The sequence below is a fragment of the Pteropus alecto genome, unplaced genomic scaffold (genome assembly GCF_000325575.1).
Source record: "Pteropus alecto unplaced genomic scaffold, ASM32557v1 scaffold69, whole genome shotgun sequence".
NCBI lineage: Eukaryota > Metazoa > Chordata > Mammalia > Chiroptera > Pteropodidae > Pteropus > Pteropus alecto.
Genome location: NW_006494610.1, coordinates 1617292 through 1622886, shown reverse-complemented (window position 1 = coordinate 1622886; position 5595 = coordinate 1617292). Strand labels below are relative to the sequence as shown.

The window sequence follows — 5595 nt, the reverse complement described above, 5'->3', positions numbered from 1 at the left end:
CTGGCGGGAATGCAAAATGGTACAGCCATTTTGGAAGGCAGTTTGGCAGTTTCTTATTAAACTAAACATACTCTTAACCTTATGATCCAACAATCTTGCTTGTTGGCATTTACCCAAAGAAGTTGAAAACTTATATCTACGCAAAATCCCCCACAAAGATGTTTATAGAAGCTTTACTCATAATTGACAAAACTTGGAAGCAACCAAGATATCCTTCAGTAGGTGAATGGATGATCAACTGTGGCACAGCCAGACAATGAAATATTATTTATCGCTAAAAAGAAATGAGCTATTGATCCATGAAGAGACATGAAGTAATTTTAAATGCACATTACTAAGTAAAAGGACAATCTGAGAATGCTATTTACTTTCATTCTAACTATATGACATTCTAGAAAAGGCAAAAATATGAAGAAAATTAAAAGATCAGTGGTTGCCAAACACACTGAATATACAACCCCAGAGTGACTCTTAAAGTAAACTATGGACTATGGGTGATTTTGATGTGTCAATGTAGATTCATTCTTCGTTAAAAAAAAAAAAAAAAATACCATTCTTGTGGATGATGTTGATCATGAGCAGAGCTATGCATGCGCAGCTTGAAGTGTATGGAAAATCTCTAAGTTCTTTTCAACTCTGTTTCAAACTTAAAGCCACTCTTTGAAAAGTCTTTTTAAAAGAGTGGACTGGGCAAAGGTAAATGTTGTGGAGGAGGTTTGTAGTGGTAAAAAGAAGTAAGAATTTAGAATAGTGGTGACATAGGTCAAGGGACTTCAGAAACCAAAAGTCTTGGTGATCATAAAAGAGAAGAAAAATAAAACTACTTTTCCAAACGAGGTTTCTGAGAACTTTGAAATTAATCTGGACTGTACTACAGTCATTCGTAAGACTATACCTGGATATCATTTCGGTTTTACCTTCTATCCAGAAATTGATTCCAGCATTTTTTTTCAGGAAAATTCCATGTCTCTCACCTCAAAAGAAATGAGTATATCTAGCGCTACCTCTCCATGAAAAGGAATATGACTGCAGCAGAGAAAAAAAAATTAATCCAGAACATCCTTGGCTATAAAGTAAAGAACTGTTTCAAAAATGATGAAGATGTGTCAAAAGGATATAGAAGCCAGCTTGAGGTGGCTCCCATAGGCCAAATGTGAGGCAATTTAAAATCTAAATATTACTAATAATTTAATATTAAAGGTAATAACGATAACCCATTAAATAAAATAAGAGTCCATGAGTCTGTGCTGTTATAAATACATGGAAAAATTAGAAGTTTCATGATAAATGGGGTATTTACATGAGTACTTCCTCACAAAAAGCTGATAATTCTAAGAAAATGAGCAAATTTACTGTGAAGAAGGCTGACAGACATCATCTTAATCAAGTGATCTAAGTGAACATCATTAATAACTAGATAAATTGAAATACTTTGGCACTTTATAGAATATGAGGAAAAGAAACAGTATCCTATGCACTTCATGAAGAATGTGAGCTAACTGCAAGGACAAAGACATATTACAAATAACTGTAATCTTCAAAAGTGTCACGGTCACAAAAGCTGAGGAAAGACTGAGGGTCTGTTCAAAATCAAAATAAACTAAAAAGAAATGATTTTTAGATGCATCGTATGATTCTGGAATTGATCTTCTATAAAAGACATTATTGGGGTAATAAAACCTGAATGATATCTGTGCTTTAAATGGCAGTAATGTACCAATGGTTATTTCTTGGTTATAATGGCTATATTGCAGTTACATAGGAGACTGTAATGTTTGTAGAAAAGACACTAATATATTCAGGTCAGCAACAGATTCTCAAATAGAATCAGGGGGAAAGTCTTTGTAATACACTTGTGAGTTTTCTGTAGGCTTGATATAGTCATATATCCATGACTATCAAAAGCAAATCTTATGGTTAGTAAGAAGCCACAAAAAGAAACTTGCTTGTGCTAATAACTTTTCTTATGTCTGTTTTTAATTAAAATTATGAATGAAAATACTACAGAATTATATACAGTGAAAAGTAAGTCCCTCTCACATCTTTCCTACTTCCCAATCCACACTCCCAGAATAGACTCTTAATAGTTTGGAAAGTATTCTTTCTGGGCTTTTGCTATGTATTTGGTAGTATGAGAATGACAGTATAATGAACAGTTAGATCATACCATGCAGTCAGCTAGACTGAGTTCAAATCTGTTGCTTAGCAGTTCTGCAAACCTGAGTATGTCACTTAACTTCTTGCAGTAGTTTCTTCATTTCTACAATTGTTTCTACCTAACAGGTTAGTTATAAAGATTAAATGATACATTTGGAAACCCTAGAATTGTGCTTAGCTATAACTATCTTGCCTGGCTCTTACATAGAAATGTATATCTAGTTTTACACACACGCATGCTATCACAATGTCTTTTAAATGTGTAACTTTTGTCTATGGCTATGCTACCCTAAACAAGCCCGATCCCGTCTGATCTTGGAAGCTAAGCAGGGTCAATCCTGGTTAGTACTTGGATGGGAGACCACCTAGGAAGACCAGGTGCTGTAAGCGTAAAAAATAAAAAAACAAGGGATTGTAAGCTGACAAGGTCCTTGCAATCTGTGAGGTTTGCCTTGCCTAACAAAAAAATAAAAATGTGTGATTTTTTCCCCACAATGAGCATTTGACATTGTTTTTCTGATTTCAATAAAAATTATAATTCTCTTTACTAAAAGTATCAAACATATCTTTTCATCTATAATTACAAATGAGAGCTGATTAGATTATCACACTCAGTTAAAAAATTCTGTAACTTTCCTAGTCATCCATATTTTTCCAGGGACACAAAGGGTTTTCAGTATACAGCAGCCTCGTTCAAAATTGTGTCTGAGGCAACACCAAGATATTTAACGATTTGAGATCACAACTTCCCTGTCAGTGTCTGGCCACATGTTCAGAAGTCGGAAGTGGTAACGGGAGACCCAAGTTTAGCAGCAGAGATCAGAAAGACGAGGACAGGCGGTCCTTGAGTCTGCAGGTTTATGGTAGTGGCTGAGCAGAGGATCAACTACCCAAGAAGAATCAGAAACGAAGTATGAGAGTGGGTGCTTGTTATACCAGAAGTCACTGAAGCACAAAGAAGCCTGGCAGAGCTAGCAGGAACATGTGAATATCAAAGGCCTAGGATCAAATGCAGCAGGACTCAGGGATTCAGCAATTACAAAGCCAAAACCCAGACTGGGAGAGTGGGCCACAAAAATAAGGAGACACAGCAGCAGCAAAAAATTTAGCCTCCCGATACTGTGCCACATCTCTGCCTCATTTCAGAACATTTTCTATGAAGGCAAAACCAAGTCTCAGCTCATATGACCTGTGTTGCAAAAGAAAATGGCCACACTCAATTGGACTTTAAATAGGAGGGATCAGGTTTTGACAGCAGTAAGCCTAGAGCATGTTATCAAAGACGGCACGTGGGCTGATTTTCAGGGACCACAAGCCGGTTATAACTGTTATGAAATTCAGTGATTTCCAAATATTATTGAATGACTATAATACGCAGCTCATAAGACAAATAAACTTTATTGAAACAGCATTCCATCAGAGATGTTTTTTACTCTCTTTGAGCACTAAAATCTTTTGCATAGTAATGAAGAAGTATTCCGTTCTCTTCACTCAGTAAGCAATTTATGATAATGAGTAAATAATAGTAAGTCCTAATAAAATGGAAAAATTATTTGTGGATCTTGACAGTAACCACACTGAGAAAAGAGAACTTCATTTTTTTGAAATATATCAACTTAAATAAGAAATAGAATTCTAATAATTACAAAGTGTTCCAACAAATGAAAGGGAGAAAATCTTTGGCCTTGGTGACAAAGGAACCAATCACATTCTATTCTGGATTCTGAAGCTTTGGGTTGTGCTGGGGGAAGCAGGGTAGTAACAGCCCCATTGCATACCTCCAGAATGTCCCATTCCCATAGTGGTATATGTTAACAAAGGCCCCTGGAGTTATACAGCGCACACATTCTGCATAGGCAAAAGTGGCAACCTTGCTGTGTTTTCTTTAAAGCTTGTTTCACAGTCACCTGCACTGGATTTGGCTCCTTCTGTAATTATATTTATAGTCTCAGTCTCCATTTTTGCAGTTGTTCAAAGCCAAATTTAAGAACAGACATTTCCAACTGATTTCCAAAGCAGCTTTGATCCCCTCAGCGTTCTCTTCAAAATGCTTCCTGCATGATAAGATTTATGTCTTTTATTCAGGATGTCGGCCATACCAGCAGTAAGTTTCTTCAGTGTAGTTTGCCTTCTTCACTATAAAGGGAAAACTTTATTTCTTTAAGCTGAAAGTATTACTTTCAAATTAGGGTCTTAGCTGAAGCTATGTCCCAACATGCAACTTCTTAATACTGTTGGATAAATATTGGTGTTACTCTTTATTAATATCACACACATTTATAGACTACATAAGATTTTTCAACTTATATGGCATGTACAATTATATGGTACTATTAACACGAATAACACCTGGTCTCTCTCCTGAAGTTGCTTACAGTCTCATAAGGAAGGAGAACAGGGGCACAGAAAATTAAAATTCAGTGTAAGTTCCTTGAGGGGAGTGTAATTTCACTGGCTCTTGGAGGCCAAGTGTTTCTATTCTTCATGTTCCCAGTCTCTAGTGCATATTTTACTATTGGGTGATTAAACAAGTGCTATTTCAGAATATGAATAAAAGGCTGTATTAGCTAGGTACATGAAAACTTTTAAGGATTGGATAAAATTGAGAAAGTTTCCAAAGAAGAAAGACCGTTCAATGTCAGCCTTGAAAGATAAGATATTGTTAAGCAGAGAAGATGTAAAAACATTCCTGGCATATACAATAGTGTGAACAAAGCTATACATTTGTGTTCTGCCTGGCACTCTCTTCCCCCACGTATCATGTCTCACTCCACGCTTCATTCAGGTGTCAAACATTACCCTACTAGGGACTCTTGCCCTAATGACCTTCTTAAGGTAGCACGCCCTCCACCACTCTCATTCTCTTTGCCTCTTGTTAAATTTTACTAATTACTAACTTACATGTGAATATACTTTACTTTTTTTTTACTGTCTCCCCTGATTTAAATATGGACTCTGTAAGAAAATACTGTCACCTCTGGGGTGATGTGAAACCCGGTGTCACCCCAGTGGAATGGAGGAGGAGGTGGATAGTGAAGTGTGGTGGATGGTGGTGTTGTGTGGTGTTGTTCATCGGTTCTTCCCTGCCGACGCAGTAAAGAATTACAAGTCAGCGAGACTGAGAAAAAGTAAGATTTATTGAAAGTACATTTTAGAAAGAGTCAGGTCTTGCTAAGAAAGGCTGCAGCCCTGTGGAATTTAGGAGGTGAAGAGATAAGATAGTACACCCCAAAGGGAGGGGCAGGTTTCCAGCCAGGAGAGCTATAACCATGTGGAAATGAGAAGATCTGTTTATATTTGGTCCATGATAGGAGGGCCTAGATGGTCCATATGTGATGTCACCTTGACTGACAGTTGGCTGTTATATAATTCTTTGCCTACTGCACATGTGCTTACCCAGAATTCAGTCTGTTATAATTTGAGGCTGAAGTTATGAGC

The 5595-nt window shown here is 36.8% G+C and overlaps 1 pseudogene; it reads left to right on the top strand.

Annotated features, from left to right (window-relative positions):
* The first annotated feature begins 2428 nt into the window (after positions 1 to 2428).
* LOC112474069 lies at positions 2429 to 2547 on the top strand (annotated as a pseudogene).
* Positions 2548 to 5595: the final 3048 nt, after the last annotated feature.